This window comes from Emys orbicularis, chromosome 6, assembly GCF_028017835.1.
Source record: "Emys orbicularis isolate rEmyOrb1 chromosome 6, rEmyOrb1.hap1, whole genome shotgun sequence".
NCBI classification, from domain to species: domain Eukaryota; kingdom Metazoa; phylum Chordata; order Testudines; family Emydidae; genus Emys; species Emys orbicularis.
In genome coordinates, this window is record NC_088688.1 from 40,611,781 (window position 1) to 40,624,205 (window position 12,425).

Here is a 12,425-nt window from a genome sequence, read left to right on the forward strand (position 1 = left end):
TTCCACTGAACAAGATATGCTGTACATTTGCTGGAATAAATAAGGCAGAATGTTGGGTTCTGAAAATTTTTGATTCAAAAGTATCAAAACATTTCATTTCAGGCTACCTTGACATTAAATTGCGACAGCCTGAGCTGCCACGATGCCTCGTGGGAGTTGTAGTTCAGGTGCTTTATTCCCCCAGTCGCCTCCATAAGCTGGACTTCATCTCCCATCATGGTCCTGAGACTCCCATGATGCACCACAGCTGTTCAACCAGAGGGTTTCATGGGAGATTTAGTTCAGCCAGAACCCAGCCAATAGAGGAGAATGGGCACATAAGGCACCCAAACAACAACTCCCATGAGGCACAGGCAGACATGTTGTTGTTGAACTGACCCTAAACTAGACATTTTGATTCTGTTCAACATGCCAAAATGTTTAGATTACGGGTTGACCCAACTCAAAATGAAATACTTTGTTTTGATTTTCCTGATGATTTAAAAAAAAACATTTTGGGGGCAAAATCAAAATTTTCTTATTTAAAATTTTGTTTTTATGGAAATTGCATTTTCTCTTAAAAAAAAAAACATTAGCTGGAAAATTCTTGACCAGCTCTGCAATTCAACAAGATGATGGAAGCAAAGGAGCTTGTGCTGCTAGCAGCTGGGCTGACAGGAACTCCCTCCTGCATATCTCATGAGGAATTTAGTACAGGAACCATGAGCGGTATTTGTGAGGTGATCCTTATGACAGCTTCAGTTCTCTCTTTACTCTAAGGTCACCTGTTCTGCATACTCAGATAAAGCAGTACTACAGTATGGCGATAGGAGAATCATGATATAATATTATATATCCTCCTTGCATTAGTACCACTATACCCTAATTGCGCCCTGGCATACCGGTGAGTGCTGATTTATTTTGGGGTGGAGAGGTTTACTCATATTGCTGAGCACTGTGCATTTCTCTGTGCAATGGGGCCCAACTGTGTATTTCCTACACACTGATGAGCACTTACTCATGCAAATAGGCCTATTAACTTGAAAGGCATGAATGAATGTTCACAGTTGTGAACAACAGTTGCACAGTCACAAAACTAAAGGAGAACTTTAAAACTCTAAGACCTATAGTTAACACCTAACACTTCCCATTACCAGTCCCTATTTTCAGGCACTTGTAACTTTGTCAAACATCCGTCATTCAAGCTAATTTTCCATGTTTGCTCTTTGATTTGTTTAAAAAAAAAAAGTTTCAATAAAATCAGTTTTGTCATTTCCAAGAATGAAGTTTGGCAAATTAGCTAATTTTTCCTACGTTAAATATTTTCCCAGACGTTTCTTTGAAGAGCTCTAGTCCCTCCATTGCTTTGGAGCACAGATATGACTTTGGTAGGGGGACTGTGCTGGGATCAGATCAGAGCCTTTTACTTTCACCAGGAAAATCCATGCAAATATGGCCAAGTTATAAGCCTCTGAAAATCATTATTTGCACATACTCAGCAGAGCTTTGTAAGAGGCTTTCTGCTCGAATCACCACACATTCCATCTGCACTGAACATACTCCAGCCCCACACAACTCCGACATGCCAACAACACTGAGCATGTTCCAAAGTCTCATTCAAACTCCTTCACAATAAGTACAGATCTATAGTTCCAGACACAGCAGTACCCCATCCACTTTGTCCTAAGGAGGGTATGCTAGGCTGGAAGCCAGCAGAAGACCTTCCACTGTCTAGTGTTAATAAGGTTTACTTCACAGCCCTTATTACTGAGCAAGGCCTTACATCTTTTACTACAGGAGACAGTCAAGAGTCATTGCCCAGTCTCACAAATGGGCTGGCAGTTTGTACAAGGTGATTGCTGGCAGAGATAGCTGTGGCAACCTGTCTCCACTATGGCAGATCCACATATCATCCACGTAAGCTAAACCACCCCTCAGGCTGCACGGAGAAGATCTAGATGCTTGGCTGTGCTGTCTTTAATTACTAAATGCCACCCCCCCTCCAGACCCAGGAATAGAAGCCAGTAATCCTGATTCTCGCCTTTCTACTGCTGTCTAGTAAATGTCTGGAAGTTGAAGCTAGACAAATTCAGAATGAAAATAGGGCATAGTTTTTTAACAGTGAGGGTGATTTACTATTAGGACAAATTTACCCAGGGTCAAGGTGGATTTTCCATCATTGACCAAGACTGGATTTTTTCTAAAAACTATGCTTCAGGAATTATTTCGGGAAGTTGTGTCAGGCTGGGTGATCACAGTGGTCACTTTTGGCCTTGGAATCTATGAAAACAGTTGTGTAAACCACTGGCAAAGCACATGCATTCTGTCCCTATGTTTCTGTTGGGCCACAGAGTATAACAATGTATTGAGATACCCCAGTTACTCCTTTAGTACAAGTGTTAGATCTCTTCAAAACATACAGATACATTTTGACTACTTTGATAGCTGGATCCGCTGGTATCAGAAAGTTTTTACCTACGAGAGGCTCACCAAAGTAAATACGAACTTATCACCCTGATCGCAAAGACCACATCAAGGGATTTGTTGGTTTTGCCCAATGTGGGTTGTGCAAACTGACAAAGTTTAGTAATACATTGATTTTTCACTATCCCTGTTTATATTAAGCCACATGCTTTGTAGCTAAGACTGTTATAGTAAGTGTTCCTGGATGGGTTTATAAAGCTTTTTAAACTACAGGCTGAGATTTTTCCAGGAATGAAGGTTCTTATACCCCTCAGAGATGTTCTTCTTCTAGTGAAAGTTAGGTCTGATTTCCTGAATGATTTCATATTTGTTTAACCATCCACTGAATGTAATGTAACTATAAATAATAGTTTATATGTTCATGTAGCCTGGCAGATTTGCTCGATGGTCACAGGCGGCTGGTTGGTTTGGACCATATTTGTGCTAGCTATCCTGGAAAAAAAGAAGCCACAACCTCTCCTCAAAATATACTAACATTCTTTTCAAGGCAAGATAGAAATTCCATCATTATTAGCATTTTAATGCTAGATATTTGCATCAAAAGGATTGTCCATGTGTAATTACAGGAGGTAGCTAAAGTGGAAATCCTTTTTATTCACTCACAATCAGAGTAAGAAATTTGTGATTGGTGAATAGCTTATTTTTAGATATATGGATATTCATAAAATATTGCACTCTAGAAATAACTAAAGCCTCTTCTGTAGTTTGTACATACAGTAACTCCTCACTTAATGTCCTCCTGCTTAACGTTGTTTCAAAGTTACATCGCTGCTCCATTAGGAAACATACTCGTTTAAAGTTGTGCAATGCTCCCTTATAACGTCATTTGGCTAACTTTACAAGGGAGCATTGCACAAGTTCCTCTTCTCCGCCTCCTCCCCCTCCCTTCCTCCCTCTCTCCCAGCACTTCCCCCCCCCCCGGCACCAAACAGCTGTTTGGCGGCGCTTAGGACTTTCTGGGAGGGAGGGAGGGAGGGAGGGAGAGAGCGGGGAAGGCCTTGGGCTAAGGGGGCCCCGGGGCCCTGGCCTGCAGCTCTAAAGCCCCTTTCGGAATGCGGCCCTGCGAGCACGGGCCGGAGGACTCAGGAGGAGCAGGGGCAGCCGCGCAGCCAGCGGCCGGAGAGAAGCGGCGCTTTCCCCTTCAAAGCGTGGCCCAGGGCCCTGCAGCCCCTAAAGCCCCTGCGTTCCAGGTGGCCCTGCCTGCCGGGGCGGGGGGCAGCTCCCAGAATCGCGGCCATGGGGGCAGTGCTGTGCTGCGCAGAGCCACCTGCACACCCCCTGCACCAAACAGGAGCTGCCCCAGGTAAGTGCTCTGCACCTCCTGCCTGCCCCAGCCCTGAGCCTCCTCCCACACTCTAACTCCCTCCCAGACCCTGCACCCTCACCCTGAGCGCCCTCCCATACCCTAACTCCCTCCCAGACCCTGCACCCCCAGCCCTGAGCCCCAGGGGTAAGCCAGGGGCACCTCCCCACCACAGTACAGTACAGTACTGTACAGTATATAATGCCTTTTGTCTGCCCCCAAAAAATTTCCTTGGAACCTAACCCCCCACATTTACATTAAATCTTATGGGAAAATTGGATTTGTTTAACATCGTTTTACTTAAAGTTGCATTTTTCAGGAACATAACTGCAACGTTAAGTGAGGAGTTACTGTACTTTTGCACCACTGATATTTAGGAGTAAGCAATGGGGGAGCTTCTCAAACTGAAAGATACCTATTCCCACCCCAAAAGAAGCAGCATGAACAGTCCGAGTTACAGGATTAATAGAGTCATAGTGTACGATAGCTACTAAAACATGTTTTTCTTAAAGCTACCTGACAGATTGCACTGTACCTCCCAATAGCGGTCATTAATAGTTTATTCAGGGGACTTACCAGCCTAGGGAGATAGTCAGCTGTTGAATGCAGCCATTTTTTGCACTGTAGTGGTTATCATTTTAAAGTCAGCATTTACCAAGTTACTACATAATGGTATTTGAGTTAGTGCAGTTATGTCCTAATCTAAGCATAGGGAAAATCATATTTCAAGTGTCATTGCCATAGGCCGTAAGTTTTGTCATGTACTGACTTAACAGTGACCACAATCATTTGTCTCCAAGCATCTAGAGCAAGTATTGGAAGAATCTTTAATAAATAAAATGTTTCTTATAATTATGTCTGGGGGAGGTGGAGAGTGAGATGTTTGGTATTAACCAATAAAATATGTTGTTCTTATATAGAGAATACTTACCTTGCATCCTAGATTCTAAGGCAATATAAAGAGGTAGATAAGTATCATCTCAGTTTTACAGATAGAGAAACAACAGGTTTAATAACTTGCACAAGATCACACATGAAGTCAATGGTTGAACTCAGAATAGAACCTGAGTTTCCCAGTTCCCACTCCCCAGTAGACAACACTACACAGAGGAGAGAGTTTTCTGTCATTGCTTAAATGTTTAAATCCTGTCACACCTGCTGAAAGTTTCCAAATGTGATCTGGGCAGCCAGTAGGGATTCCATAATTTACCAGAAATCTTAAAAACACAAACTAAGATGACCCATCCTACACAGTACTTTTTTAACATTGTGCAAGTGGATCAGACAATTTTCGTCACTATTTTTCAGAAATAGCTTCTTGTTTCCAGAGGGCTTAGCACAACTTGTCAGTTGTTTGACATCTTAAAAATCTATTTATACCTGACCACTAGACCAGCAGTGTAACTAGCATTATGAATGACAGCAGTAAGAGACTTAACTTTAACACTGTTGTGGGACAGAAGAGATAATCAAGATATGTGTATTCACTCTTCATAGAAAAGGCAAAGAAAATAGTTCATTTTTCTGTTATGTCTCTATTTTAGTCTCTTAGACACTGAGGTCTGCCTTGCTGGAGTCAGTACTGTGGCTGCCGTATTTTAACCAACAATCTTTCAGCACATGTTGAATCCTAAAACATGTATTGTTTCTCATCATACCAACTTTTCCATCTAACAGAATTAAACTTTTGTGCCCACTTCTTTAAATTCATTCCTTAAGGAAAAGGTTTATACACTTGGGCCTGCATTATAATACTTATATCTGGGGACAAATAGACCCTTTGATCATTACAGAGTGCTTTGTGTTGTTTCCTATTCTAGCTTTTTTAAGCTTTTCAACAGCATCTAAGTAGTAATGTTGAGAATACACACCCAATTAATTTTTCTTATCTACTAGGTGTAATACCCATAGAAATAGTAAATGATTCCAGTATTTACTAATATTGTTAAAATGTGTGTATATGTCTGACCTTTTCCCCACTGCTAGCAGGTATATAATTACTTGGCAGATCTTGTGGCTCATTTTTGAATTGCAATAATATATTTTCCATTTTCTGTTCCTCTAACCTGTCAGGGAAGTTTTAAAAATCTCTCTTGAGACTTCAACAATTTCTGTTCTTATTTTGGAGCCAGCAGCTTCAAGTAGAATAACATGCAGACTGTTCACACCAACCTGCGGCTAATAAATTATAATCCGGGTTCTTGTACATTGACCAGACATAGCCAAGCAAGCTGCAGATTTGACAAGAGCATGAAAGCTGAGGCTGTCTGCTTCTTATGATGCTCTTTCCCCAGGGGACCCCAGCCAGCTCTTTCATAGAGGGCCTAGCAGGAGATAGATGCTTTTCTGGAGATTAATGGAACATCAGACCACAAGTTGAAGTGCCAGGATTCAAGTACTTTTTTTCCTTCCATCCCCAAACTTCCCCATCTCTCTCTATTGTTGAATAAACATTCCTACATTGACAGTACAGAATACAAGGCTTCCTGTAGAGTGATTTCCTGCATACTTACAATCTTCAAGACAACTTCACTGCTGCCATACAGCCTCTGTTAGAAAAGACAGACGCCAATATCCATTACTTCTTTGTATAGCTATAACACACACAGTCACAGCGAGGCCAACAGCCAAAAATATGTCCAGTTTTGCTATGTAGCAAGTACACTGAGGGAAGGGGTTCTTTGTCAGTGTATTTCTATAGTACACACAAAAAGCTATGTCAAAAGACCATTATTAAGGTGCCAAAGTAAAGAACTCAGAAATTGGGAAATACCAGAATTAAGATGGTCTGTGCCATTTGTACTATCTTAGCAGTGTCTAGTTATCTTCCCTTTTGCCTGCTCCAAATACCTTTCCAATGCAAATCCTTTGTCCTGGAGGGAAGGCAAAGCTGGAAACTATTAAGTATCAATTAGAAAAAAAAATGCATGACTTCGGAGGGTTCTCTGTAGTGTGGGGGAGCAGATTCCTTGAACTCCAGAGCCAGCCAGTAATATCCATTTCCATCTGGAGTACAGCACCACTATTGACCCCCCCTAGTAAAAGAACAGGTACCCGAAAAATCTCTGGAATGTCAGCAGGCAAAGATTTGTCTACTGGAAGCTCTATAAGTAGCTGAAAAACAAGGAGAATGCAGGTCTCCCAGCCCCCGGACAAGATAGCTGCTGCTGAGGGCACTGAGTGTATGATGGCTGTGGTGAAGAAAGTTGCTGCAGACACAATAGATATCCAGGTCACGACACCTCAATTAACTCTTCCCTGCAAGTGTTGACAGGACAGGTGAAGGAAGCAGAAGGGAAAAAATGGAAGATCAGGTACAAGGGAGCTCAGTCCAGGTGCAGAGAAGCCTCACCAAGTTATCTTCTGTTAAATCTAAAGTGGCAGATATTGAGGGAAGGTCTTAATGCAATAATTAAAGAATTATAGGAGTACCTGAGTGAGCAGAGAAAGGCAACCCCCTGGAATTTGTTTCCTGGCTTCTTTCAGAAGTGCTCAGTCTGCCATCTGATTTTAAATTTGATTTAGAGAGAGCACATAGATCCCTGGCTCCTAAGTCGGCCTCATATGCCAAACCTCGTGCACTGATTGTCAAATTTATCAGATTTACTGTAAAAGAAGACATAATGCAGCTAGCTTGTGGAAAAAAACTATTTTGGGGGATGCCACAAAATGAGATAATGATTATTCAAGACTTTGCAAAAAGACACGGTTAAACAGAGATCAGCTTTAGAAGAGCAAGGGAACTTTCCAAGCACTGGGTGCACAAATATTTTATAAAGTTTCCAGCTCAGTTTCATGTCAAGGCTAGTAAGGAAGTACATCTGTTCCAAAAGCCACGAGCAGCAGAAAGTTTCTTAAATAGCCTGCAGTGAATTGAGTACCTGTTCTGTTTTATACCAAGTTTACTTCCCAGTTGTTATGTCTGCCCTACCTGCACTTATGAGCTTATCCAGTTACCATGACTCATTCACTTATTTGGGTTCTATCTCCTGCTTCAAGCTGATACTTTAACAACTTTTGGGACATGTGTATCAATTCTCATCAAATAGCTAAATGCGAAGCAGGGGAGTTAAGGAAACACCTCTTCCCAAATTGATCTCATGGGAGTGAGCTGACTGAGGAAAGGGTGGATTTAAATTGCGTATTAACAATATTAATTACCTTTGCTTCTGCATTTGTGCTGGGGAATCAATGAAACATTTGACAACATCCCTAAATGAACATCAACATGAATGAACTATTTGTTTGTGATCATTCAAGGCCTATGTGTTAGCTGAGCACTGATGTACACCAAAGAGATCACTAGGGGGCAAATTTGAGGGCTCCAATGCCACTTTTTAAAATTGGTGCCAGTGGGAGACCCTGCTGTATCCTTACTGCTGGGGGTCCTCAAAGCCCAGCAGCTTGGGCTGGAAATCTGAGAGACAGCTCTCCTCCCTGCAAGATGTCATGGAAAGCTGCACAGGGCTGAGCAATGTAGTTGTACCCCCTATGGAACAACGGAGCAAAGGAGAAGACCAATGCAGGTTGCTGAGCTATATGGACAGTGATTTCTGCCCTCCCTATCACCTGCTACTTCCTCCCTCTCACCCTGCTCCCCCCTTTTCCCCAGTCCTCTAACTTTCTCTCCCCGATATCCTCCCTCCACCCCCCTACTTCCCCAGTCTCTTTCCCCTTGTTGCCACTTCCCCCACCTTCTATAAGCTCAACTCCATGTACATGAACGTGAAGTAGAAAATTAATATAGATGAGTCACTTGTTCAGTTGGAGTATTTGTTGTATTCTTTGGTGCAGTTATTTACAGTTTGTGGGAGTAGTTAGATTTCTCCCCTGTTAGCTGTATGTTTACTTAATGTGGGGAAGGGAAACTGAATGTTTGGTTGTAAACTAAAAGGGGGAGGGGCTATGTGGCCATGAGAAAGTGATCCTCAAAATATACAGTGTCTCATTCAGTGCAGCAAGCTCTATTACCCATACTCTGGTGTTTGGTTCAGCAAACTGAAAAGATTACAAATTAGGGGATAATAATATCCTTGACATATCAGGTTAAGAAATATTACATTTGTGAAATGTTCGCTCCCTTTCTAGTGCCTTATAATATAGGTACTAATTTGTGGGATGGGAATAATAGGATGCCTGTTAAAAATAATAATTTAAATAGTGGATATTGGTGGAGCCTCTTGCCTGGATGGTGCGTCTTCCCAGCCCACCTCTACTGAATTGGTTTCGTTTTGTTTATAGTGATAGATGTTGGATAATTGTTGCAAATACATTGTGCTCTACTATGCTTGGTAATAAGTAATAGTGGTAATATGTATGTTTTGTGTTTTTATGTTTTTGCTTTAACTTGTCTTTTTGTGCTCTTCCCTCCCCCTCTCCGGAGCCCTCTCCTCCCTATTCCCTGGAAGTCTGGCAAGTGGCAAGCATCTGGCAAGGTAATCCAAAATATCTAGAATAAGCATCTGAGACATTTCATCCATAGACTTCCCCCCTCATGGGTTTCTGTATGGGGAGTAGGATGGGATGTAATAGAGCAAATAATACAAACATTCCATCACCTCCATTTGTAAGAGTACTTATACAAAAACAATTCTTAACACAGCCAAATGGCCCTGAATCTTAATTCTATTTCCTAGAATGTGAAGGGTCTCAACACTCCAATGAAAAAGATCAAAAGTATACTCATTTTTAATGAAAGCAAAGGAAGACACTGCTTTTGAAGGAGACACACTTGACCACAAATGAGGCTGCTAAATTAGAGCATGACTGGGTAGGAAAAGCAGCGTCTTGTGGTTTCTCATCCAGATCCAGAGGCGGAGCCAACCTCTTCCATAAAGCACTAGCAATAACAATTTCTGAGTGAATTTCAGACGTTCAGGGCAGATTTTTAATACTCAAAGTCACCTAGTCACCGCTTATATTAATGGGCCTAAGCTTGATGATCCTGAAACCTTTCATAGGTTTTTTATTAAGTTATATGGAGAACCCCATATTCCTACTGTGATTGCTGGGGATTTTAATTATCCTTTTATGGACAAATCTTGGCATAAGCCAGCAAAACTAGAATGGCTCTGGAGTTGCACTTTAAAGATCTGGGACCATGTGATGTCTGGAGACTTATACTTCCAATGAGTAGGAACTATTCATACTTTTCTCCAGTACATTGGTCCTATCCTCCTATAGATTGTTTTGCTCTCCAGTGACATGGTTAATTCTGTAACTGACTCCTCCATTAATTGCTGACTTTGTTCATGCCCCTGTAATTCTTCAAATAGCAACAGACCCGGGTGAGAAACAGCCAGGTAAATGGAGATTTAATTCTTCACATTCATTAGATCCTCATTTCAAAATATTTATTGAAAAGGGGAAGTTGGCCTGTTCCTGGAGACAAACCAACCTTCAACATCTTCTAGCAGGTTAATGTGGGAGATACTCAAGGCCTATTTGAGAGGTAGAATTATAAGTTTTGCATCAACCGAGACAGAAAATATGAGAAAAAAGTAAAAGAGCTTGATTTGTCTTAAGCTATAGCCCCATTTCCAGATTTGCTTAAATCCCTGATTAATTGTAGATCTGAACTCAGTAAGATGTACTCAGCACAGGCTCAATTTGCCCTATTTCTACTCAGGCAGGACTTCTGTGAATTGCGTAGAAAACTTGACAAGCTGCTGGTGTACCACCCAAGACAAAATAACTCTGCATATAGAATCATGGTCTTCCATGATAACCATGGTAAATTATGTACATCACCTAAAGAACTCTTTATTAATATCATTAATTTCTATGAAGATCTGTACAAATTGGACACAAAGTCCCCCACAGGTGCTTTGGATCAATTATTTTAAAATACTACATTACTGCAGCTCAGTGTAGAAACCTTGACACACCACTAACAGAGGATGAGTTAATTGAGGCCATTAAGAATAAGAAAGCAAGGAAAGCCCCCAAGCCAGATGGCTTCTCTGCCAAATTCTATAGACACTTCCTTGACCTCCTGCCTGACAAAATGCTTAAGATGTTTCATGAGTCACTCCCAGAGTGCACCCTTCCCCCTACGCTGTGGGAAGCCCTAATATCAGTTATTACTAAACCAGGAAGATACACTACACTATGTTCCAATTATAAGCCAATTTCACTTATTAATAGTGATGTCAACATATTGGTAAAAGTTCTGGCAATGAGATTGGAGAAGGTTTGGGGATCTATCGTACACCAAATCAAGTGGGATTTGTCAGAAGCTATCATGGCTCTGATAACCTTTGACAACTTATTGATGTAATAGTATATTGAAATATGATGACCCCGAACCCTAAGCCATATAAGCCTTAGATGCAGAAAAGGCTTTTGATAGAGTGGATGGAGGTATGTTTTATACCTTACAAAAATTTGTATTTGGGCACATCTTTATTTCCTGGATTCAATGGTTATATTCTCACCCAACCTCTCACATCACAACCAACAACATGACTTCAGATATCATCAGCCTCTTCCATGTTACTCAGCAAGGGTGCCCACTGTTGCCATTACTTTTTGATTTGGCTCTTGAGCCCCAGCAGTAGGTATATGGGCTCATCCAGTTATCTGAGGCATTCAGGTTGGTTCCATGGAGTATAAATTGATGTTATAAACAGACAAGGCCCTTTTGTATATATCCAAGCCAGAAACCACTATTCCAGCCTTCCTATTACTAATTCAAAACAATATTTGGTGGCGGCTATCATAGCTAAGAGGTGCCAATTTCATCCTCAGTGTCATGCAAAAGGACCTCTCTAGGGTAGCCCAGACTGTCAAACTGGGGGTAGGGGGGAAACTGTAATTTATAAGAATTGACTGAGCAAGGGCATCATATGGATTTCCTAATTAGTCAAGGATGAGGGCTTTGTCTTATTTCTAACACTAAAGCAACATGGTGACCTGATCTCAGCGCAGTGGCAGTACTTACAACTAAAACACTTACTAATATATCAATTTGGTCCAGATGCTGTAGGACTGCCAGAGTACGTCTACACACATATGGGGGTAGACGTTGTGGCTTGGCCTAGAGCTTGGGCTCTGAAGGCTAAGGAGGTGATTGAAGTTGCAGCTCAGGCTTTGAAGCCCAAAGTGCTATCTACACAGCTAGGTTTAGCGTGGTGATCTGAGCCCTGTGACCCTGAGTTTGTCCACCTGGCTGGGAGGCTGACTGCCACTGACAGTGTAAACATACCCCTAGAACTACTGGTAACCTTGGAAATGCTTCATAAAGTGTGGAAAGGGGACTTCACACAGCCATTAAAGGAACCCCAATGGCAGCACACGTTACAGAATGTTAAAAATGCTTCTGTGGATCTGAGGCTACGCCTGATACAGCAAAAGATTCTATTTAATATATATTGGACACCACACAGGTTGTACAAGAGGGGGGTCCTGTCCTCTGATGTTTGTTGCCGCTGTAATAAAGAAAAAACTCCCTTGATACACATGTTATGGGACTATCCAACAGGCAGCTGTTGAAAGAGATGGACATGAATGAAAACAATGCTTGGCTTCAGCAACTCAACCTCAGCTGAAAATGATATCTTAGGTTATGTATCTACTATGCTGGTTCTTGAGGGCCTCAGTGATTACCAAGTACATGATTTTACAAAAATGGAAGAGTAGGCTTATACCCAGAATAGAG

General features: G+C 41.6%; 1 protein-coding gene across 1 annotated transcript in view; it reads left to right on the forward strand.

The window, feature by feature from the left end:
* RGS7BP (regulator of G protein signaling 7 binding protein) overlaps positions 1-12,425 on the forward strand; it is a 75,264-nt gene that overhangs the window by 44,666 nt on the left and 18,173 nt on the right. The window lies entirely within an intron of this gene.